The sequence below is a fragment of the Lacerta agilis genome, chromosome 2 (assembly GCF_009819535.1).
Source record: "Lacerta agilis isolate rLacAgi1 chromosome 2, rLacAgi1.pri, whole genome shotgun sequence".
Lineage (NCBI taxonomy): Eukaryota > Metazoa > Chordata > Lepidosauria > Squamata > Lacertidae > Lacerta > Lacerta agilis.
Genome location: NC_046313.1, coordinates 59,884,000 through 59,909,831, shown reverse-complemented (window position 1 = coordinate 59,909,831; position 25,832 = coordinate 59,884,000). Strand labels below are relative to the sequence as shown.

Genomic DNA, 25,832 nt, shown 5'->3' with positions numbered 1-25,832 from the left:
GTGGGGAAACTGACATGCACACAGAAATACCTCTGCAAGAATATGCTCACTGCTGAAAAGAAGTTTACTCTGGATAGTGCATCTATAGGGTGGCCTGCTTTGCATTGTTAAAGAAGGTACATGTACCCCAAAATGAGGACAAAAATAGACACAAATCTGCATATGCTACTTCATATGTACACTTGCACATTTAGAAATCATTTCCGTAATTTAAATAGAAAAGTAGCCTCACTGGTGGAGGAACAGGAGTGCGGAGGGAGCGGACCGCCCCCGGCACCACTATTCCAGTAGGGTGCCATCACAGCAACCCTCCCGGACATGCGCCGTGCACCCCCCCATGCGCCGGATGTCACGCCCCCAGAACATGCGCCATGCCCTTGCGGGCAGCGTACTCATCTGTGACTGGATCTCCCAACTTCATTTTTAAAGCAGCAACAGGCTTTTGATCAGCGGCACTGAGGAAGGGTTTGATCCTTTCTCTTCCTGTCATTTCCATGACATAAATCCTTCCCCTATTTTCTCCACTGGGAGGCTTGATGGCATTATCCCGCACTTTCCAGGGCATTTCCCCATCACTTTCCTTATCACAAAAAGTCTGGTCTTTAGGGGAAGTGGGGATTTTTGTGTGTGTGTGTAAGACATCCCAATCAGCTGTAACTGATAAACCTGGATTTGCTGGTATGTGATTCAATCTCACCCCTCAAATATTTGCAGTCTGGGTGCACCATCAATCATGGATCTCCCATGTCACACTGTAATGTTAACAAAATTAAAATGGTATTCCAAATCGAAGGATTTGGAATACCTGGTCATAGAGGCCTATCAATCATGCAGACTTTCCCCAGGAACAATAAAACAGCTTTGTGGTTAGACTACGTAGCCCTTTAAGGAATGTGGCATGGAATAATAGTCTTTCCAAAACTGAATCACATTTTTTCCTCAGTGAATTATTCACTGAATGGTGACGTACTTCAGCATACCCCTCTGGGCTAGAGGGGAGCCCTTTAAATTACTTTTGGATCCTCTTCAAAAACCACCGAAGAAGAGCTGTCTATGGCCTCCGCTGGGGAATTCCCCATCTCCTAAGCTAAAAGTAAGCTTAGGCGTGCCTTCTTCCTCACATTCGATTAAAGCACCCCGAAAGGATCTTTTGGACCCCCCTCTCTTACTTATCTGAGTGAGTAGTCAAAGAAGACATTAACTCCTTATTTTGGACATTGTGGGAGTTTGGGAGGGGGTTACGGAGCTTGTGGTATATAGCTCAGAATTTGATCACAAGAAGCTGAAATCTCTCTCTACTCCCTGCTTGCTCCCCACTCGCAGCTCGTGAGCTAGAAGAACGTATACTGTTGGTTCTTTGACTCTGACCTAGTATAGGAAACACATCATATGAGAGTCCATGTTTATAGAACATACTATCTGGAAGGTGGTGAAATGTCCTTCATTTGAGGTTTTAAAGCAAAGTTTGGATGCCTATCTCTCATGGATGCTTTAGTTGAGATTCCTGCATTGTAGGATGTTGGATTAGGTGGCCATCGGGGTACCTTCCGACTACAGTTCTGTGATTCTATGAACAAACCAATGTTTATTTGAGCAGCCTTGGTGTTGTCAAACTGGCCAGCTGAAGAGAAGGGTGCTTTTGGGGGGGTCTACTTTTCAAGCATGGGGAATAAAAAGAGAATCTTGATAATCACTGGGCTTGGAAAATAAAAGGAAGAGATGAGAAGAGATTTACTGGTGGGTCTAGAACAGTGTTTTTCAACCACTGTTCCGTGGCACACTAGTGTGCCGCGGGATGTTGCCTGGTGTGCCGTGGGAAAAATTGTGTTTATTTGATTCCTATTCAAGAGAATTACTTTATATATAGTCAATATAGGCACAGAGTTAATTTTTTTAACATTTTCTAATGGTGGTGTGCCTCGTGATTTTTTTCATAAAACAAGTGTGCCCTTGCCCAAAAAAGGTTGAAAAACACTGGTCTAGAAAACACTCTTAGCTCTGAAAAGTGCAAGAGAAACTCATTAATTCATGTCTCAGGGTTGAAGGCTCCCCAAACTGGAGCTTGAAGGAGCACCTACCTACATAGCTTCCAGCCCGTGCTTTAAAGATCTGCCCTCTTCATGCAGCCATTGGTGGAAGGTAGTCTTTCAAAATCCTACATCAAGCTTCTTGGTGGTGTCCCTCACCTATAGCACTGTCCTTCCTGACTGAGATTTGGTGGTCATTTCATATTCATAATGTTAACATAAAATATATTCAGCTCACCAGTAGTTGCCTATACTTTTCAGTATGATTTATTATCCTCTGAAATGTATTTTAAAGTTTGTTACTGATTGGAATTTCTGTTACTGTTTTATGATATTTGTATATCGTTTTAAGATTGCTATGATATGTCCTGCACTCTGGCAAGAAGAAGGGCAGGGTAAAAGAACTGTGCGGGGAACCTACCCACACCAGCATCAATCCAGCACTGAACATTATTAATGATAAGCAACATCTCCTGCTCTGAGAGGAAAAGAGGATCCAAAATGGCAGAGAAGAACTGACAGCAGTTCTTGGCCAAGAGGACCGACTCCTCTTCCTCCTGCTATTTCCACTGACCAGGTTGTGTATGTGTGTATGAGAAAAGCTGCTCGCTATACAGTTCTAAGGTTGATTTTCTAATACAAGTACTGTTTTTCAAAAACCCAACACAAGAACCACACCCCATTTCTCACCACCATGTTTCAAGACTTCTCTCTCATACATGCATGTAATTTAGAAGCTTGGTGCTCCTCAGGTGACCAGATGTCATGCAGCAGCAGGGCAGGGCTCCTGCACCTCAAATGCGTTGTGCAAATGAGGAAAGTTCTTTGGACACCACTTTCCCAATCCCTGCAGCACATGATAAAAGCAGCACTGCCAAAATTCCTTCTTCTATGCAACTCTTAAAAGTGCAGAAGCTCCCTTCTCTCTGTGGCCAGACACACACAGGCAGATTTTTATTTTATTTTTTAAAAAGAGACAATGGCCAGCAGATCATCTACCCCCCCCCCCCCAGCTACATCGGGTTGCAATGCTGCTTTTGGACCGGGGCTAGTGAAAACTTTGCTCCAAAGATAAAGTGTGCCTGGGACACTTTAGCTGACAGCATGGAAAGGCACCCCGCCAAGCCTGTGAGAACCAGCTTATTACACCTGTTATAAAGGTAAAGGGACCCCTGACCATTAGGTCCAGTCACGGACAACTCTGGGGTTGCAGCGCTTATCTCGCTTTATTGGCCGAGGGAGCCGGTGTACAGCTTCCGGGTCATGTGGCCAGCCTAAGCCGCTTCTGGCGAACCAGAGCACGGAAACACCGTTTACCTTCCCGCCGGAGCGGTACCTATTTATCTACTTGCACTTTTTGGCGTGCTTTCGAACTGCTAGGTTGGCAGCAGGGATCGAGCAATGGCAGCTCACCCCGTTGCAGGGATTCAAACCACCGACCTTCTGATCAGCAAGCCCTAGGCTCTGTGGTTTAACCCACAGCGCCACCCGTGTTCCACACCTGTTACAGGCCTAGATAAAAACCCTTGCAGCAAGGCTCACCCCAAGGGCATCTCCATTTCATTTCATGCTCATTTGCGAAGAGGGATCCTGTGGAATCTGGAAGCTTGCTTGATTTCTTTTTAGCCACTAGTGTAGTATAAACACTGACAACTGGGAAACACTGGCCTGCGAGAACAGTCTTTACCAAAGGTGTCATGGGCTTTGAAGACGCTCAAGCTCAGGAGGAAAGGGAGAAATGTGCTAAGAAGGCATGCTTGGCAAATCCACACCGTGATCAACTCCTATGTCCAGAAACCTATGTCCCCACTGTGGAAGCACATGTGGATCCAGAATTGGCCTCCACAGTCGCTTATGGACTCACTTTAAAACCGTGTTCATGGACGCTTAGTCGGCTACGAGTGATCGCCAAAGAAGAAAGAAGACTTCTGGTGGCCCCCTTGCTCTGCAATTCCCCTAAAAAAGTTGAAGAAAAATCTCATGGAGACTTCTTTCTCTGGGCCAAGTAAAGCTTTGTTTTTAGAAAGGAAACAGACTATTTTATATAGAGAGCTTCAATTCCCCTTAAAAATTGAAGAAAAATCTCATGGAGACTTCTTTCTCTGGGCCAAGTAAAGCTTTGTTTTTAAAAAGGAAACAGACTATTTTATATAGAGAGCTTCAATTCCCCTTAAAAATTGAAGAAAAATCTCATGGAGACTTCTTTCTCTGGGCCAAGTAAAGCTTTGTTTTTAAAAAGGAAACAGACTATTTTATATAGAGAGAGCTTCCATCGAATCCCCCGAACACCACATGGGGGAAGGACAGGCAATTGCACAGCTATCTATCTATCTATCTAGTATTATTTCTGCACCGCTTTGTATTTATAAGGAGGGGGGAAATCACAAAGCAGTTTACAACCCGTATTAAAACATTTAAAAAAAATCCATAGAAAAACTTTGCAGAAGAAAGTCAAATGTAAGAGAAAGCCCGTTCCACTCCTAAGTCAGCAGCCTACGGGATCAGGCTAGAAAGCGTTTGCCTAGCAGTTGCCCTTGCCGGCGATGCCAGCTGAGCTCGCCCGAGCGGGCTTTCCCCTCGCCTCGCCGCGCCGCTTCCTTTCTTCGGGCTCGCGTCTCCCTTCGCTCTCTTGAGGTTTTTCGAGACGCCGTCAGTGCGCGCCGGGGCGGTGGGAGGAAGCAGCTCTCTGATTAGCCGCTCGGCTTATCAATCACGCGCCGGGGAAATTCCAAAGTGGGCGGTCCTTCTGACTCACGCTTCCTTCCTCAGCCGCCCGGAGAGAGAGAGAGAGGAAGCGGAGCACGAGAGGCGAGGGGGGAGGGCGGGGGGAAAGGGGAGATGCCCGCGGCTCACAGCCCACTAGATCCGGGAGCTGACTGGGTCACCGTCGCAGGATCTCCCACAGGTAGGATCCGAGCATCCGTTACCCCAAGCCAGCCTCATTTCTCCTTTCTTACGGGGAAAGAAACGGTCCCCCCCCCCCCACTTCCTTGTCCCTGTGCGGACAGAAGGGATGCTTTACGCTTAAGGTCGGATGGGATGGATGCTTAGCAACGGGCTTGTGATGTTTTCGTGGGAGCGGGGGGGACCAAATGGTGCGCCTCCTCTTCCACGGTTCTTTGTGCCCCAGAACTCCAGCCCTGGAAAAGCAAATGAAAATAAGGTCAGCGCACCATAAGGACGGAGACCCCGCTCCCTAAAGCAGGGAGGTCAGGGGTTGAAGTTCTATAAAAGTTGAGATCCCGTTTCTCCCAGTGCCTGGCGGATTCTGTATGTGTTCTGTGAGAGGAGTTGTTTGCAACGTTAACAACAGGACGCAGGCACAAGTGGCTCGTGCTGAAGGCAAGGTTTCATAAACGCACCTGTGTGGTGTGTTGTTATGTCCTTTGGAGTTATCAACAGGGAATCTGTCATGTCACACTCCATAGTGCTGGATAACAAATGCAATTTTAGCTCAGGGGTTGCCCCTGTTTTGTTTAATTGACTGAAGGGTTTCTTACTTTTAAGGCTCTCCACAGTGGCAGTAACGCAGAATGCTTCTCAGGTCATGTTCGCAGGATAGTGATTGTTAAAAGGAGGTCAGATCCAGGGTCCGATTTAGGTTTGATGAGGCCCTAAGCCAGTGTTTTTCAACCTTTTTTGGGCAAAGGCACACTTGTTTCATGAAAAAAATCACGAGGCACACCACCATTAGATAACAATAATAGCAGTAGTAGTAATAATAAAAATGATAATTCTTCTCATGTCTGAATTGAGCATGTGAAGATGGCGCACCTTGCCCCGCCCCCACCAGGCTAATAATAATAAATAACAACTATAGTACTAGTCAGGACTCTCCCCCCAGCCACAGGAACTCAGTTCTGGCACCTCTCAGGTGGGCGCCTTCGCCATTATAAGAGAACGAGGGAAGGCGTCCGTGATGAGTTCCAGGCTCCAGCACCTCTTTTTCTAGAAAAATAGCATTGGTAGTACAGTAGTAGTAGCAGTAGTAATAATAATGATGACAACAAATCGCTGAAGCGAGCGTGTCTGAAGCGAGCGTGTGAGGAGAGCGCGCCTTTTCTCCCGCTCCCCCGGCGGCGGGACCCTCGGCTCTGCCAGCCCTGCAGGCGGCGGTGGCGGCGCTTCGTCCCTGTCCTGCTCACCTGGCAGGCCGTCTGTGAGGGATCCCACTCCCTCCTCTTTCGATACTTCCCCAACCGTGACTCTCCCTAAGTTTCACTGTCCACTAGGATGAATCCTTCATTGGTTATATGGGAGTGTCTCTGGGATACCTCAGTGCTTTACGTTCTTAAAGTGAAACTCCTGCCACCTTGGGATCTCCCGCCCTGGGTTCCCAAACTGCTGCAGCTTGCCCTTTCGTTCTGGCAACTGCGTGGCACCTTTGGCTTCCCTGCCCAGTCCTCTGTGTGTTAGGTAAATAAGCCACCCGTCCCTTTTACCTCAAGGAAACCTCTCGTGCTTTTCCCCTCAACCACACCTCTAGAGGTACTGACGCACTGCCACAGTCAGCGAACGTTTAAACACTTTTAACTTTATTAAGGTAACTTGAAAACATGGATATCTTGAGTCAGTACTGGTACAAATCTTCTTATATAATTCAGCTCAGTTACAATCTTTCCTGCATCCCGTTAGCAATGGTAAAATGACCTTTCCTCCCATTCCCCAAAGCCTAACCTCGCAGTTTCTCTTTCTAAACCTCCACCCCCAACTGCCAAACCCCCAACTGCCTTTTCAGGTTGTTCCCCCTCCTTTTAGAATGCCCAGTAGCTCCGCCTCCCAGGGAACACCTACCTAACATGGGAGTGATAGGTTAACCCATGATGAACCAGGCCTTATTCCGCCACATTCGTCCCACCCCCAAAGTCATTGCATAGGCATAGTTATACATTTTAAACAATGCCGAAGCAATGTATTGGAGCTTAATCAAGACCAACAACCTATTATTTCCCTTTTGTACACAACTTCTATGTTGCAACATAACTTAACAAATAATTTACCTATTCCTGTATCTTATTTCCACCATAACAACTAATTTGGCACTTATACACATTTCTAATTTGGAATAACATTTGCTATCACTCTAAAGAGTCCGTCCCAGGAAACCTCGAGCTTCCGCTGTCGTCTGGGCCTCAACACCAGGACTTGGTCACCAGGTTGGAAATTCCGATCTCTGGCGTGTGCGTCGTACCATCTTTTCTGTTGTGCTCTTGTTAAATTACAGGATGATAGTTCCTTAAGTTCCTGTAAATCACTTTGTAGATCCTGAAGATAGGTTAAGACGTCCGCATGACCAATGGGTTCCTTTCCAGTCCCATTCCGGGTCAATAAAACCACGCTTTTATTCTGTCTCTGGTTTTATTAATGCTTAGATAAGCAGCCATGGGTGACTCCAGTGCCAACTGTAAAACTTGTAGTCGGTATTTCCGGGGCAAAACCAACTTTTTTTTCATTTTCCATTTGGCTGCACCTTTTCTCCTTTTGGCTATTTTCATTTTCCACTTGGCTGCACCTTTTCTCCTTTTGGCTATTTTCATTTTCCACTTGGCTGCACCTTTTCTCCTTTTGGCTGTTTTATGACGTCTCCCTTCTATTGCAGTAGACAGGCAGGGATTCTCTAAAGTCACTTCAGAGTCAGGACCCTGCACCTCATCCCACAAGTCTCTCAGAGATTCATCTTCCCCCTGTTCCACTAAAAACTGGGTGCTAGATTCCTGTGCATTTGGTAGCATAATCAGTACTTCCTCTCCCACAGGCTCTGTGGTTGATGCATTAATGGCAGGATTTGAACCCACAAGGGCTTTTGATTCCGCTCTTGTGATAGCATGTATTTGAGGTCTCCGTTTAGCTAGGTCGTTGCCTATCAGGACAGGAACCTCCAGATCATCCCAAATACCCACTGTCCACTTGCCAATAAAATCTTGATACTGAATATTCACTTCTGCTACCTGCACCTCAAACTCCGGTCCCCATATACCTTTTATGCTGTAAGATTGGTTTGGGAGATATTGTTCCTTAGGAATACAACTAGATCTCATCAGAGTAACTTCCGATTCAGAGTCCTGAAGTCCCACTAACTCTTGTCCATTTACTCTGACAGTCTCCAAAAATTCCTTATTAACCTCTTCCTCAGATCTCCAGACCTGCATAACTTTTGCAGAAGCCTCTGTTTGACTACACGTTGGCTCCTGGACTGGTGTCTGCGGAAGGTTTTTAATATCCGTCTGAAGTAACAGTTTTACTGGCTTCGCAACAGCAGCTGCAGTTTGTGCTTTGACCAGTAGAGGACATTTATTTTGTATGTGACTCTCACTTTCACAAAAGAAGCACGTAATTTTCTTTTGAGGAGACTTATCAGACTCGGATTGTCTGACAGGATTGGGTTCTTGTTTTTCCTTTCTTTCCCCAACTTGCCACAGTTTATTTTTCTGTGAAGGCTTAAAGAATGTGACTTCTTTACTATCTTGGCTCTGAGATAATTTTGCTCTTAGCCGTATCTCCTCCAGCCTCAGTCTTCCCAACTGCACTTCTCTCTCCATAGCAAATCTCTCCCGTTCTGCCTCAACCTTGGCTAATTGTATTCTTTCAGATTGCATTCTCTCCTCAGCAGCTATCTTAGCCTTTTCTTTCTCCGCTTCTAATTTATTTTTCTCTTTTTCAGCTTCAATTCTGGCCATCTCTAGTTTCATTTTCATCATCTCTAACTCTACATTAGGGTTCTCTCTGGTTTCTGCCTCATCGGGTCTCTCATCACCCTTAGCTTCCCTAGCTTTCCTCAGGTGAGCCATTTTTCTGACAGAAAAAATACAGTTGTCTGATTCTCAACTAAACAGGCGTGTGGGTGTTGTTTACGGATCACGACGCTGCCACCAATAAATGTGAGGGATCCCACTCCCTCCTCTTTCGATACTTCCCCAACCGTGACTCTCCCTAAGTTTCACTGTCCACTAGGATGAATCCTTCATTGGTTATATGGGAGTGTCTCTGGGATACCTCAGTGCTTTACGTTCTTAAAGTGAAACTCCTGCCACCTTGGGATCTCCCGCCCTGGGTTCCCAAACTGCTGCAGCTTGCCCTTTCGTTCTGGCAACTGCGTGGCACCTTTGGCTTCCCTGCCCAGTCCTCTGTGTGTTAGGTAAATAAGCCACCCGTCCCTTTTACCTCAAGGAAACCTCTCGTGCTTTTCCCCTCAACCACACCTCTAGAGGTACTGACGCACTGCCACAGTCAGCGAACGTTTAAACACTTTTAACTTTATTAAGGTAACTTGAAAACATGGATATCTTGAGTCAGTACTGGTACAAATCTTCTTATATAATTCAGCTCAGTTACAATCTTTCCTGCATCCCGTTAGCAATGGTAAAATGACCTTTCCTCCCATTCCCCAAAGCCTAACCTCGCAGTTTCTCTTTCTAAACCTCCACCCCCAACTGCCAAACCCCCAACTGCCTTTTCAGGTTGTTCCCCCTCCTTTTAGAATGCCCAGTAGCTCCGCCTCCCAGGGAACACCTACCTAACATGGGAGTGATAGGTTAACCCATGATGAACCAGGCCTTATTCCGCCACACCGTCACCTCCCTGTCGTCGTGCAAGGCGACCGGCGGAGCCTGCCCGAGGCAGCAGAGATAGAAGGTGGTGTCGTAGCGGCGGCTGCCTCGCCCCGCACGGCCCACGGGGGTCAGCCAGTTGCTCCACTCGCGCAGTGCCCAGATGTTGGGCACCCGCAGCCGCCACTCAGCCAGTTCCGAGGACGGCGGGAGGCGCTCGGCTGGCAGCAGGCGGGCGGGCCCGCGGTGGTAGCGGCGGCGGCATCAGCCACCGGGCCGGGCAGTACCAAGAGGACTCCGGCTTCTTTGAAGGCCTCGCGGATGGCGCAGAGGCGGAAGGCCACGTCTCCCGGCAGTGGCGAGCCCAGCTCCGGGCGCTCGGCGGTGAAGAGCGCCGCCCTCGGGCACTCGCCCCGCCCCGCACCGAGCCCAGTCCGCAGCGCGGCCCGCCTGGCAGCAGCTGCAGCCAGTCGGACAAGAAGTCGGCCGCGTCCGCCACGCCGCCCGCGAAGACGTGAGCACTGGGCAGGAAGGCGCCCGCAGCCGCCGTGGGCCGAGGGGGAGACGCGCCCAGCCCACCTGCCGCTAGCAGCAGCGTCGCCACCTCCCGCCAGTGCCGCAACCGCCAGCCCATGTTTTCATCACGGCACACCAGGCAACATCTCGCGGCACACTAGTGTGCCGCGGAACAGTGGTTGAAAAACACTGCCCTAAGCTATTGAAGCTAATGGGGCCCTTTATATGTCCAGCTGTCCTTTGTCAACAACAAATTGTCGCTGTTTTTTGTGTTGAATATATGCTATATATGGTAATTTATGGACCTAATTGGTCTCTAAAGCCATTTGCACATAACAAAGTATATATTTTCTTGAAGTAATTGTTGAACTGAAATACAATTAAGAAGTAGTATGCTAATAGTGAAATACAATTAAGAAGAAGTATATTAATGGTGAAATAATTATTAAGCTCTAACTTAAAATGATTTTTTATTCATAACAAACTTAATAAGGCAAACACATTGGCATTGGGCAATAACAAAAGTTTCTTTAGAAACACAATTTACAAAGACTCAAAATCTAGTCTCTAGAAACTTGCTATAACATGAAATAATAATAGGTGTAAATATATGATGCAAACTACTAATAATTATAAATAGCAAAATGTAGGCACCCTATTTATAGAAATGAGCAAACCAGTGATATTTTAGGGAGCAGGCTAGCAGGCGTGGCCCATTACTTACATCATAGGAGCCTACACAACACAAAACACTGTTGCTGTATGTAGGTTTTATTTTATTTGTTTTTTATCTTATATTTAGGAAATGTACATCCAGTTTCCCCCCTTTAAATTTCTTGGGGGGGGGGCAGGAGCGTGGGGCCCTAAGCTATAGCTTGTTTTAGCTTATATGGAAATCCAGCACTGGTCATATATTTTGCTTTAATGAGGCTACAGTCTTCTATGTGGGGGTAAGGTAAAGGTAAAGGGACCCCTGACTGTTAGGTCCAGTTGCGGATGACTCTAGGGTTGCAGCGCTCATCTCGCTTCATTGGCCGAGGGAGTCAGCGTATAGCTTCCGGGTCATGTGGCCAGCATGATTAAGCCGCTTCTGGAGAACCAGAGTAGCACACAGAAACACTGGTTACCTTATTTACTGATTTGCTGAGTGTTGCTCATGGCTGAACATATGCATTATGTTATTAATGCATTTTTAGTCTGTCCTTAATGAAGGCATAGGCACATATGAGCATTAAAATACAATGCTATGCAGTAACGACCTGTTATTATAAGATTAAAAGACACCACTGGATAGCCCAGGTGGTTAGAGCACAATGCTGCTAACCAGTGGCATGGGGTGACATTTTTCGTCAGGGCCAGAGGCGCCAGCTTGGGAGGGCAATGGGTGACATTGTGCACATGACCATCACATCCCCCCCCCTCGCAAGCTGGGCAGAAGCTTCCTGGGCTTTGGAAATGAGGCAACAGGCTTTAATATGTTAATTTACTCGGGACATTTAAGGCAGTGTTTTTCAACCTTTTTTGGGCAAAGGCACACTTGTTTCATGAAAAAAATCACGAGGCACACCACCATTAGATAACAATAATAGCAGTAGTAGTAATAATAAAAATGATAATTCTTCTCATGTCTGAATTGAGCATGTGAAGATGGCGCACCTTGCCCCGCCCCCACCAGGCTAATAATAATAAATAACAACTATAGTACTAGTCAGGACTCTCCCCCCAGCCACAGGAACTCAGTTCTGGCACCTCTCAGGTGGGCGCCTTCGCCATTATAAGAGAACGAGGGAAGGCGTCCGTGATGAGTTCCAGGCTCCAGCACCTCTTTTTCTAGAAAAATAGCATTGGTAGTACAGTAGTAGTAGCAGTAGTAATAATAATGATGACAACAAATCGCTGAAGCGAGCGTGTCTGAAGCGAGCGTGTGAGGAGAGCGCGCCTTTTCTCCCGCTCCCCCGGCGGCGGGACCCTCGGCTCTGCCAGCCCTGCAGGCGGCGGTGGCGGCGCTTCGTCCCTGTCCTGCTCACCTGGCAGGCCGTCACCTCCCTGTCGTCGTGCAAGGCGACCGGCGGAGCCTGCCCGAGGCAGCAGAGATAGAAGGTGGTGTCGTAGCGGCGGCTGCCTCGCCCCGCACGGCCCACGGGGGTCAGCCAGTTGCTCCACTCGCGCAGTGCCCAGATGTTGGGCACCCGCAGCCGCCACTCAGCCAGTTCCGAGGACGGCGGGAGGCGCTCGGCTGGCAGCAGGCGGGCGGGCCCGCGGTGGTAGCGGCGGCGGCATCAGCCACCGGGCCGGGCAGTACCAAGAGGACTCCGGCTTCTTTGAAGGCCTCGCGGATGGCGCAGAGGCGGAAGGCCACGTCTCCCGGCAGTGGCGAGCCCAGCTCCGGGCGCTCGGCGGTGAAGAGCGCCGCCCTCGGGCACTCGCCCCGCCCCGCACCGAGCCCAGTCCGCAGCGCGGCCCGCCTGGCAGCAGCTGCAGCCAGTCGGACAAGAAGTCGGCCGCGTCCGCCACGCCGCCCGCGAAGACGTGAGCACTGGGCAGGAAGGCGCCCGCAGCCGCCGTGGGCCGAGGGGGAGACGCGCCCAGCCCACCTGCCGCTAGCAGCAGCGTCGCCACCTCCCGCCAGTGCCGCAACCGCCAGCCCATGTTTTCATCACGGCACACCAGGCAACATCTCGCGGCACACTAGTGTGCCGCGGAACAGTGGTTGAAAAACACTGATTTAAGGGACTAACCTAGTCCCCCTAGTCCATTGACTGCATGCCACTGCTGATAACCGTGGTTGCAGGTTCAATTCCCACATGGGGCAGCTGCATATTCCTGCATTGTAGGGGGTTGGACTAGATGATCCTCAGGATCCCTTCCATTGTAGAATTGAAATTCTACAAGTCTATGATTCTATGAACACAAAGAAAACATGATTAAGACTACAGTACACTGTTGCACTACTAGTATAAAACAAATACCGGTATGTTCTTTATAGTGAGAGCTGTTCGGCAGTGGAATTTGCTACCAAGGAGTGTGGTGGAGTCTCCTTCTTTGGAGGTCTTTAAGCAGAGGCTTGACAGCCATCTGTCAGGAATGCTTTGATGGTGTTTCCTGCTTGGCGGGGGGTTGGACTGGATGGCCCTTGTGGTCTCTTCCAACTCTATGATTCTGTGATTCTATAGAGTTGACCAGCTGTATTACAACTTAGAAACACCAAGACCCTGATCAAACAGATATGTTTTCAATGCTCAAAGGTATGGTGCCAACCATAACTCTAAGGGGGGCATTCCAAAGGGGGGGTGTCACCATGGCCACATAACTAATAACACCTGATGGGGACAGGGCCTCCTTTGAAAATCTCAATGCACAGGGAGGTGCTCATTCAAATATTCAGGTCCTGGGTTATGACATCTAGGGCCCAATCCTGTTCATGTAGCATCCACTGATTGCAGTGGAGCTTACTCCCAAATAAATGTGATTAGGATTGTAGCCCTAACTTTATGTATTTATTTCTGTCCTACCCTACTCCCCAGGAGCTCTGGCTGATATGCAGAGTGTTGTACAATCTTGTCTTAGCACTTCTATGAGGTAGGCTAGACTGAAAGATAGTGGCTACCTAGTGAGCTTCTTGGGTGGGCAGGGAATTGAAGCCAACACTACAGCTATCACGCTACTCTGGCTTTTTATATCACTTTTGTGTTCTTCAGCTACTTTTCTTTTTCAAAATAGTGAAAGGAGGTATTATCCATGTTTTGCAGTTGGGGAAAATGAAGTCAAGGTTTAGTGGTTTCACTTTGTACATGATAGTGACTCTAAAGCTGCAGGTCTATGCATGCTTATTTGCGTAAATGCTCCTGTGTGACTTATGTCTGAATAAACATGCATGAAGTTGGATTGCAACCTTGTATATTGTTTGCAAGCCCAAATAATGACACATGGTTCATTGTCAGTAACTTTAAGTGAAACAGTAATCAAAAGAAAAGGAGCGTTGTTAACATATGTCTAGTTCCAAACCATACCTTTCTGTCTTGAGAAAGAGTAGGCATGCCCTTCTAAAAAAATTCACTATGTATTGGCTAGTTGACTGATGAAAAAATAAAAGATAAATAAAGGATAGAAATGATTCTCACCAGCTATTTGCCCTAATTCCAATAGATGACACATGCTGAGGTATTTTGGCCAGCAGAATTTGTAAATATTGTTAAAAAATTAGATGCCCCCATAGTGTCTACTCTCCTTTTCTAATTGCTACTGAAATACATCAAAATGGAATAAAGGTATTTCCACTTAAACTTTTCCAATGAGAAATTTGCTGAAGTAGTCTTCCAGCAGGGCACAAAGCACATTTTGTAAATACTGTAACTGCATATTCTGGGCATTGTGAATGGATATTTAGCTGTTTTTTTAATAGACCATTAAAAACAAACAAACACATCAATTAGTTGTGTATCACGTGAAGGTGATACAGAATTGCAGTATGCAGAAAGTAACAACTCAGAAAATGCCTTTATAAATGTCTGATAACATTTTGCTTATTAATCTAATATTATTCTGTTTATAAAATAGAAGCTGTTTCTGTGGATGTGTTTGCTTCGGTTCTGGAACATAGAACCAGTTGTTTCTTCCTATAGATCTTTAGCAATATGAGCAATCTCAGGGACACACATTGCCCCAAGCTATGTTTGTTCTTGGCACTTATGTTGTACAGATGACCAAATGCTGCCACAGTAATAATGGAATACTGTGTTGAAATTCTGGTGATGAGTAAGCAATCCCAATGATGGCATTATTAGATTACATATGTCAGTGTTGTTAGTCTCTTCCAGCAATGCTGTTGGTTGTGTGAATTACCTTGTCTTCCCAAACTTGAATGGTCTGCTATTCCTGCATTCTTTTCAGGTAATCAGAATGTTACATGAGTAGTTACTCTGGTCATGTAGCAGATGGAATTTTGACTATTGAATTATGAATCTATACTTTCTTGTAAGCAAAGCTGACTTCATAGTTTCTCCTCTTGTGAATGAAATCATCTTGGAAGGCTTCAAGGTAGCATTCTGGTGGAGATATCCTGAGTTTCCAAGCTGTAGCATTCATGAAGGTAAAACCCAGCTTTGTTACATGCAGGCATGTGCTTATTGAACCCAAGAGAAGAGGGAAGTGTGTTATTGTTGCTTCCAGGCTCTTGTCAGTAATAGCTATTGTCTTGGAGCCTTTTCCATCAGTTTCTCAATAAATATATGTGTATCTATGTGTTTTCCATTAGTTTCTCAATTAATATATGTGTAGAATATATGTGAAGCTCATGTGATTCTAAGTGATGTATATAATATTTAGTGACTGACTTCAGAAAGTCTAATATGGGGGTGGTAGTGTTTAAATGGTTGATTGAAGTTTATTTTGCCTGCAGCAAACTTGGGGGATCTATATTGACAATTACCACCAGAATTTGTATATTCCAAGTTGAACAGAGTTGGAAAGGGGTAAATGTGATGCTTATAAATGTGCGAAGAGAGGTGCTAATTTTAATACCATTATGGTGTGTTTGCTAAGTTGATCAGAACTTGTGGTCTTGCTGGCTGTTTCTATTCTGTTTGATACAAAAAGGATTGGGTACCTGACAGGCTCTTTTTCTTTTCCCCATGTGGTTTTCTGTTTGAAGGTGAAGGTTTAGAGTAGGCTTGGGGGGAACCCATGGCCCTCCAGATGTTGCCGAACTGCTACTGCCATCTTCGCTGACCATTCGCCATGCTTGCTGGGACTGATGTGGGAACATCTGGAGAGCCACAATTTCAGCAGTCTGGTTTAGAATCCATTGCATCGGGACCTAAACTTTGGGAAGGTGCTTAATGCAATTTTGTGTTTCTCTGCAACATTTTTCTGAACTTTGCGTTCTATTAGGGGTGTCTGATAAACAAAATTCTAAAGCCAAGCGGTGTTAGAAACTGGGATAGAAAAACTAGGAGCCAAATGTCTTTTGAGACATGAGTTGTGGGCACCAAAACAGAATGTCAAGTTGCCATGGGGGGGGGGCAGCAACGCTTTTTATTTATTATTTTGATAAGCATGAACTAATACACAATTCACATAAATGACACATTGTTGACACGTTGTTAATACCACATTTTAGCAGAAATTGTTAATACATGTTTAATTTGGTGTTTGCAATAAAAGCATTGGTACCATACTTCACTTTTCAAAACACTCTACTCTTTACTGTATTGTTAAACTCCTTTACATATTGTCTATCCTTAACATATACTCCGAGGCTTCAAAGCACATACATTTCAGTAATCCTTGAGTGTCAGCCAGGCACCAAAAATGGCATCCAGACTTTTTGAGGTGCTCGCAAATGGGGACTATTTAGGCGCAAAATGCGCCTGGTGCCCTGCTAATTTCGAACCCGGCAGCCAAGGGAAGCTGCAGTTCCTATTGAAAGTTTGTGATTGTGTTTCTCTCTACCTACAATCTCTTTAGTAAAATTAAAATTGTTCTCTGAACTGCGTTTTGCTCTCTGTGTGTGTAAATAGAAGAATCACTCTAGTTTTTCATGATCTATTGTTACCAGATGGAACAGAGATGAGTTGCAAGTTTAATTTTAAAAACACTTGACAGGTCCTGGCCACATTTGATGCTCTGAAGCACATGGAGTTTTGCTATGCTTGTGTGCGTAGGCATGCGGGTTTTTCAATGCAAAGGTCAGTGTACAGTGTGCCTTCTTTCAGGTTGAGCAAGGCATGACTTGTGGGAGGAAGGAAGCATGTTGCCAACTGCTGCAGTTGCGTCCAGATATCAGCAATAGTAGATTTTTGCCAGCATAAGTCGGAGCAATGTTGATCCATCTTCCATTATTTTTAACACACACACCTGGCCTCATGCACTTGTTAGCCTCATCCTGTATTATATCCTTTCCACACATCCTTCATTGACCCTCTTTTGATTTTATTTTCTATACCTAAGTGTTAGTATGAATGTCAGAAAACTGCAACCCTGTCAGACTCGCAAAAAAATTTAGACCTGCATTTAAGGTTGTTGTTGTTGTTTTAATTGCGAGCTGCTTTGAAAGTCTTCAGATGAATAAAGTGTGAAAACAAAATAATCTTCAAAGCAGCAGCGACACATCTTGAATTTAAAGCAAATAGGGTACTATTTTTTAAAAAAAAAATCTGAAAGAAAATAGTAATAAGACCTGGGCAAATGAAAATGCTTAAAATACATAAGGGTCAGCACTAGGCAAGCCTTATTAGGGAAGGCATTCCACAGCTGAGATGTTGTCATAGAAAGCGTATTCTTAATTTTATGAAGCATTTTTAATATCCTGCCTTTCCAACAAAATATTGCTGATGGCAGCTGAAAAGAAAATTTGTACTAATGCAAGCAGTGTGTTCCTATGCCTACTCAGGAGTAAGTACCACTGAGTTCAACAGGGTTTGTTCCCAGGTAAGTGGGTGTAAGATTGCAGTCTAAAACACTCCATATAAATTACACACAGAGACAGACAGATACAGAGAGAGAGAACTATACAAAGATGTACAATTCTTTAAGTCCCTCTCCTGAAAACCCATTGATTTGATTTTCTACCAGATAGTATTTTGTGCATCTGCTTGCCATTCCACAGATGGCAGGTGTCATCATAGAAGAGATGTTTGTCCATATCTTGTACACACAGGTGCATAAAAAGTGTAACACCCCCGCCCAATAGAAAGGTTTAGTTACCAGATGCAAATTTTATGAAGATTTGGTTGACTGATCTATTCACACTCACACATGAATGAATTGACTAAGGCTGTACACCTGTGCACACATACCTGGGAGTAAACATGCATAGAGTTGCATTTCTGTGTGGATTGTGCCCAGAGTTTCTTTATATCAGTTGAAATGCAGTGTTTAATCTGAGGAGTACTGGTTTGTCAACCAGGATATATTTGGATTTGTGCACTAATATTTCAGTCTTGAGTCTTCTCTACACCAGCGTTTCCCAGGCTTTTCGGCATGGTGACATACGAGTTCAAATTTACTTGGTGTGGTGACCTATCAACTTATTGTCACATGAATTTTGGAGCATAGGTCTCTGACAGCCTACAGCCATTCATTTTAACTGTACGTTTGCCTGTTCTTGAGACATCCAAGCAAAAATTTACTTAACATGGAATTTGTTAAAATATTTATAGTTATTCACTGTTTTGTTTATAGGAATGTAAGAGTGCCAACCACCTATTTGCAGGATATTGCTTCATAAACTGTTAAAAAGTTTTTTTTAAAAAAAAAAAATACAGCTGCACAAGCAGTGTTAGATGTAACAAACTTCAACTCACCCTTGGTTTAACTGTTTAACTCAGGGGTCAGCAAACTTTTTCAGCAGGGGGCCGGTCCACTGTCTCTCAGACCTTGGGGGGGGGGGCGGAGTATATTTTGGAAAAAAATATGAACCAATTCCTATGCCCCACAAATAACCCAGGGGTGCATTTTAAACAAAAGCACACATTCTACTCATGTAAAAACACCAGGGACGCCCCACAAATAACCCAGAGATGCATTTTAAATAAAAGGACACATTCTACTCATGTAAAAACACGCTGATTCCCGGACCGTCTGCAGGCCGCATTTAGAAGGCGATTGGGCCGCATCCAGCCCCCGGGCCTTAGTTTGGGGACCCCTGGTTTAACTGTTAACTAACCTGGCATTTCCATACGCTGCTCTGGTTCTCCAGAAGCGGCTTAGTCATGCTGGCCACATGACCTGGAAGCTGCACACCGGCTCCCTCGGCCAGTAAAGCGAGATGAGCGCTACAACCCCAGAGTCGTCCGCGACTGGATCTAATGGTCAGGGGTCCCTTCACCTAACCTGGTGGTAGATTCAGTGATGGCTCACCATGGGATCCTTGTGCAGGGAGTTTTTTGTGGGAGTGTTGCAGCTCGCTTCTGGTGCTCAGATTCCAAAGGCCGTGGTGATCACTCAGGGCTGCTCCCTGTGTGACCATTTTGTGATTGGATCTGCTTCTAACTGCCAGAGAGCAGTTCCCAAGTACTTTTTGATATATATCCAAGCAGCCTTATGATATACCAACTGAACAAAAAAGTTGTAAGGGGTATTCATTGTACCAGTTTAGTATTATAAGCCATAGTTATTTTGGGTTTGCTTATAAAGCCTGTGACCCATTTGCACAGCGTTTATGACCTGCAGGTTGGGAAATGCTGTTCTAGACTATACAGTCATACCTTGGGTTACGGCCGCTTCAGGTTGCGCGTTTTCGGGTTGCACATCATGCCGAACCCGGAAGTACTGGAACGGGTTACTTCTAGGTATCGGTGCTCACGCATGCGCAGAAGCGTTAAATCGCACTTTGCGCATGCGCCAAATCGCAATCTGCACGTGCGCAGACGCGGCGCTGCGGGTTGCGAACGTGCCTCCCGCACGGAGCACGTTCGCAACCCGAGCGTCTCCTGTACTTGTATATCCAGTTCATTATCAAAACAGATACAATTGTTTCAGCCTTTGGGCCTGTAAACACTTCCAGTAGAACAATCCTGTATAATGATGCTGGGCTCCATCTTACATCGGTGCCAGCCAGTGTAGCCAATTGGGGATGGTGAACGCTAGAGTCCCTGTTGTATGCAAGCAAGTATATTCAACTTCTCTCTCTCTCTCTCTCTCTCTGCTACTTAAAGGGAATGTGATGGGAATGTTGAACTCTCTGTATGGAGATTTTCTCCATTCTCTAGCATAGCATGAACAAGTTCTTCTGGTCTACAAAAGCCAGGTACTCTCTGTTGCATATGCATGAGTATCACTTACTGGCCCATTCTATGTCAGCATTCAACTGACGCCCGAAAAGACAAAGTTTGTGGGAGGACAGATTTAGCAACAGTGGAATCTAGAACCAGAAGGTTGGGTGGCAGGAAAGCATTAAGAAGCCCAGCTCATGCTGTAGCAATGGGTGTGGGCTGTCCATTGGGAACCTGTTGAAAACCTCTCACTCCTTGGTTGGTCTGTGAGTAATACAATGACTGCAGTAGTTTCTCAAGGTGTTTCTGCTGTCCACTTCTCATATTCCAAAGATTTTCTGGGATAGCTAATTTAGGATGGAACCTAACCACTAAGAATGAAGGCCCCCCCCCCAAAAAAAACCACGCTTCATTTGTGAACAGGATGGACATGTGATTGCTGACTCCATCACAAATCAGCATAGAGAAAAGAAGACACTGTACCTGCAGAGAGGTTTTAAAAAAAGGGAAACCCTGTTTTCTCTCCTGATGTGACTTATTATTAGCCTTCAACAAATTAATCTGGCTCCTGTGAATATTGCGGTCATGGTCATAGCTTATCCTGTCTCCAGAAAGGTAGATTAATTGGATAAGCCCTGGTGATCAAATGTAGTCACCCAAATGGCCAGATACCTAGAATGAAGTTGACTGTCCTTGTGGCTGGGATGCTGTGGACTCGATTTCTCTGATGATTGGTTATTCTGCTTTCTATATTATACTGCCTATTTCCTTGGCTCCATTTTATTTCCTTTATTATTTTAATATAATATATATTAAAGTGTTTAGAGGGCAGTGTTCATCTAAAGGAAGTGTGAGTGCAAGGATTGCCACTAGCGCAAGCGGAGTTTCCCCGCCTCCCCCTCTGTCACCCCCAAATCCTCTGTAGAAGGTCGAGGGGAAACTCAGAACAGATTTAAGGGGTGTGTGGGGGAGGGAGAGGAGGAGAACGTTCCATTGTGTAAAGCGAAGTCCTTGCATTGATGGAATGTATGTTGAATACAACCCATACACTTCAAAAACCAAGTAAATAAATAAAATTAAAACAATATAAAACAAAATACAAAATTCCCAATTATGCCACTAGCAGGGACAAGAATTTATAGGCACCCAGTACACCTCACCCCTCCTCAAAAACCTGGGCAAAGGGTTGTTTGACAGTGGAATGGACTACCTCAAAAGGTGGTGGACTCCCCTTCATTGGAGGTCTTTAGACAGAGGGTGGCTGGCCATCTGTCAGGGATTCTTTAGCTGTGATTCCTGCATTTAGCAGGTTGTACTAAATGACCCTTGGGCTCTTTCCAACTGTGCAATTTTGTTCTTCTTCTGCTACTGAAACAGAAGCAATGGCATGGTGAGATGTTCCAAAGGTGTAAGGCTGCCATATAGAGAGCCTCCTTGTGGGGCCCCAGACTATTATTCTCTTTAGGTGTAGAGACCACCAGCAGAAAATCTTCTGTAGATCTTAAAATTCAGGCAGGTTGGTATGGGAGGAGGTGTTCCTTCAGGTATTTTGGGCCTGGGTCCTTTAGGGCCTGAAAAGCCAGCATCAGCACCTTAAATTGGGCCCAGAAGGCAATAAGCAGTCAGAACAATAGTCTGAGAATTGACATTGTATGTGAACACCCCAAGGCAACCCCTAGGGCCCTGCATCAGTTACCACTTCTGGACTGTTGTCAGGGTCAACCCCATGTGGAGTGCTTCCGCCCTGCCCCCCCCCCCCGAATTGGCTACAACATACATTTAGATTTGGCAGAGATTAATGTTCCTTGTTACTGGGGGGGGGGGTGCTTGTGCAGTGTGCGATCAGCACGTTCAGAGACCTACACACACCACTTTTCTCAATCAGCTTCCTGTCAGCTGCTAGCATTTCTCCAGAAATAGACACTGTACTCATGTGTCACCTGGTGAGCCAGTGACTCTGTCGCACTGCTTTGATAAGGTTTCTGCTTCATTGTCAGCTGGGCCTGAATTGTCAGGCTTTGACCTTGACCTGCTTTCAGAGTGGGTGCCCAGTGGATTAAAAGTGCCGAAAAAATATGTCATGTGCCAATGAGATAAATGCAGCGAGAGAGAGAGAGAGAGAGAGAGAGGTGTTTCTTGTGCCATTAGTTCTTGCCGTTTCCTAAAACATGCAAAACTTTTCGAACTGCAGGAGGGTCACCAGCTGCAAATATTTTTATATATTATTTTTCTTTATCACATTTACTATCCTACCTTTCCTCCAAGGAGCTCAAGATGGTGTACGCAGTTCTCCGCCTTCACATTTTATGCTCAAAACAACCCAGTGAAGAAGCTTAGGATGAGAGGCAGTGACTAGTCCAAGGTCATCCTGTGAGCTTCGTGGCTCAGTGAGGATTCGAACTCTGGTCTCCCAGGTCCTGGTCTGACACTGTAACCATTACACCACACTGGCTTGCTGACTAAAGCAAGCATCACAGAGAATTGAAAAAGGCTTTTCATTTCCAGCCTCTCTTATAAGAGGTTCCCCACCCCTTGGCATTGCTCTACAATATGTTGCCCAAATTGCCTGTAGAGTGTTTAATGCACTGCTTTCAGGGAGATGAATTTTTGTGCAAGTTATGAAAGCTACACTTCTTTTAATGAAGTGTAAATCTTCCTGTGGTTGGTCAAGGCTTAACACACATACACACCCCAGACACAGGCCAGAGCATCTGTGCAGCTGGATGCCAAACACATTTTGCTAACTTCTAAAATAGCTACTTCTTGACATACTTGCATGTAATTTCTCGGTCTGTATTTATGCATAAGATTTGTGTGTGGGTTTGGGGGGGGGTGGTGACAAGAGAGTGCACTCCAAGAGAGCGGAGCACAAAAGTGAAATTTGTGACAAGGCTCCAAAAATGCAACTATTTCTGGCCTGCACTGGGATTTCTTGTTTTTGAGTTTTTCATCTTTTGCTTTGCTTAAAATTGGTTGTAGCCAACAATACTGTCCCTTTTAGTTTGAGGGATTTGTTTGTGCATTGGAGCTTCCTATCTCTCCCCTTCATATCTGTTCTGGGAGTTCTCATAATCTTCCAGAGCAGATTTGTGGGGACATGCAGAGAAAGGAGAGGGGGGGGGAGTTCTGTTGTGGAGGCACAAGTCCTAATGCAGAAGTGAGGGACCTTTTTGACCAGATCTTTATATTCTCCATCCCTGTGGAAGTACCTTGGATTTTCTGACTAGTTCTACTTTTAGTTAAGTAGAAACTACTTAACTAAACTACTCCCGTTATGCCCCTGTCCATCCCTATGGGCCAGGTTTGACAGCAGGATGGGGCCACCATGTATCTGCTTGCCCTCCTGCAAACTGCATGGGCTTCAGTCAAACCTGGACTACCTGTGACCCACTAGGCCAAATGCAGCTGACCAGCCATGTTATGGGGGTTCGATGAACCTGCCTTTGCCCAGGGCTGTAAAAACTGGAAAGTTGACAAGGATGTGGCAAAGCTGGTAGGCTACCTTACTAGAAGGGCTGTAGCTCAGTAGTAGAGCATCTGCTTTGCATGCAGTTGGTCCCATGTTCAATCCTGGGGTGTTGATGTAGGGCTGGGAGAGAGCCCTGCCTGAAACCCCAGAGAGCCACTGCCAGTCAGTGGAGAAAATATTGAGCTAGATGGATTAATAATCTGACTTGGTATAAGGCAGTTTCCTGTGCCCAGCTTGCTATGTCCCCAGTTATGGGAGCCTGGCCTAAAGAGATCCTTTGCTCTTTTTCCAAAGACCCTCATGGTCCTCTTCCTAGTTGCATGTGTCCTCTTTCTCCACCCCATCAAGCTCTGGGCCACCGCAGAGGCGATGGTGCTACATGTGCAAACTAAGGTCAAACATGACGGAAATGTATTGGAAGAAGGATTCTTCTTCTTCTGATCCTGTTCTCCCCATTCCTCCGAAACATTCCCTTGGAAGTCTTTCTTGTAAAAGACGTGGTGGTTTCCTTCAGGGGAAACTCCCTACATTAATTCATGGCAAATGAGAAGTTTGGAAACCAAAGGCGTTTAACAGCAGCCTGGAGTCATTCAACCCCCTGTGCACTGTCTTAAATCATCTTGCGTTCTTGTGGCTTTTGCATGGGGGGGGGGGACACGACACGTCTGTGTTTTTGTATAGAGGGAAAGAAAGAGATCTTAAATATATTGTTGTGGCCATTGTGTGGGGAAAATGCTGTCCCCCGTCCTGGCTTTTGCACAGCTAATAGATAAATATAATTTCTTAATGAGTCCTTGATGACTGAAAAAGTGATTTGGGAATTGAAATGTAGCCTACAACGACAGAAGTCTGAGCAAGGAGAGGGGTGTGTCCCAGGGACATGTTGTCACTTTTGTGAAAACGGGGGCATCCCTAAATATGAGTATTGTCTACCCAGGTACTTGTGTGTTTGTAAATCTGCTGATAGCATGAAAAACACCCTCATCATAAAAAATGCCCCCTACAGAAACTACCTCTGAAGTATTTCCTACCACTTAGTGGAAGGATGAGATACGGTAATATATTCACTCAGAGCTTGGGGGGGGGGGGGTTGCCTGAACTTGAACAGTGCAGGGAGAATGCTTAACAATTGTTGTGTCTCTGCGTTTTCACGTGCAAGCAATTCTCATTGAAAGAACTGGGACTCGTGCGCACATGAGTTTAGAGACAGGATGCAACTCACTTTTGTAACTGGGTGCCCAGATAATAAAGAACTAGGAGTTACTCAGTTTTTACTTGGTGTGTCAGGAGAACTGTTAGTATCATGAGGAATGGAAACTTACTTGAAAGAGCCATGCTCAGATGGAAAACACTTATGACAATGTTTTCTCACCTAGCTTTTTAAGAACCTTCCTTTGTGGGAAGGAAGAAAAAACCCACGTTCCTAACCACCAGACATTTAATTGCTGTTCTGGTCCTGGATTATGCCAGGTTTCAACCCTTGGCTGGAAAATCCCCAGCATTCCTGACAGGTGGGTTGTGTAAACTGGGAAACGCCTCTGGAGATGAGAGCTTGCAGGCTTTTGTTGTGCAGTAGAGGTGGCCTGCTCTGCCGCCTTCTTGCAGCTGGAGGGTGCCATCTGTCTGTCTTTTCTTTGATACAGGTTGTGTGGCAAAGCATTTTCTGCAAGTTGCTTGCCTTTGAAGAATAAAAAGGGTGGTTTTGTGCTAAGAAGACAGACCTGTAGTGATTGAGAACTCTAGACCTAAACACTGGGTGTGCTGCCTGAGGAGTTGCAAGCTGCTGCTGCTGTTACCACCTCCCCCCTTCTCCTTTTGCCTCCCTCACTCCTCCTCCTCCCTCTGCTGTCACCTTCTCTAATTTGGGGTACCTTTGAGACCCCTTCTTGGAGTGAAGCTTTGTGACTGAGCTGGCTATGGAGAGAGCTTGCATTACTGCCATGTTGCCTGATTGATGGCAAATCACTCTGATATCTCACTCTGTTTAAAAGGACCTTTTCCTCTGAGTGAGGACTGGTGGACTGGGACAACCCTGTTAGGAACAACAGGTTAGCTGAATCCCACCCCTGGTGGTACCGGTATTGGCAAAGTTGAGTCACTTGAGTCCTGTCAGGGAAAAAGGCAGGGTATAACTAAACACAGTCGACTCCCCATTTATGTGGGGGTTACGTTCCAGACCCCTGTATGCATCAGTGAAACCGTGTGAAATGGGGAGTTGCTTGTATCAGCTCAGCTGATGCATGAAGAAAAAGCACGCGCAGAAGTACAGCTTGCACAGCTGAGGTGCGGGGAAGCAGCTGCTGCTGTGCCATGTTCTGTTTGGGCTCCGGGGAGGGTCTCCTTCCATGTCAGGAGGACTCTCCAGGGTGCTCCCCGTTTTCGGGATCCACTTCTGGGTTCCCGGCACCACACATCTGTGTGGTTGCACACACAAAGAGTGTGTGTAAATAGGAAGTTGCCTGCAACTAAATAACTAAATAACAGTAGTAACAAATTGTAGCCTAGTCAACTTCATTGTTCACCCAGACTCCAGATAACTTGCAAATAAGTTAGATAGCAC

At 45.9% G+C, this 25,832-nt stretch overlaps 1 protein-coding gene across 4 annotated transcripts in view; it reads left to right on the top strand.

Annotated features, from left to right (window-relative positions):
- The first annotated feature begins 4,910 nt into the window (after positions 1 to 4,910).
- Positions 4,911 to 25,832, top strand: part of TNIP1 (TNFAIP3 interacting protein 1) — a 56,613-nt gene continuing 35,691 nt past the window's right edge. For 3 of the 4 annotated variants that reach the window (XM_033140308.1, XM_033140309.1, XM_033140307.1), the window contains exon 1: positions 4,911 to 4,932. The gene's annotated coding sequence lies outside the window, so the exon portion shown is untranslated. The remainder of the gene's footprint in view (positions 4,933 to 25,832) is intronic. The other variant, XM_033140310.1, reaches the window with a different exon arrangement.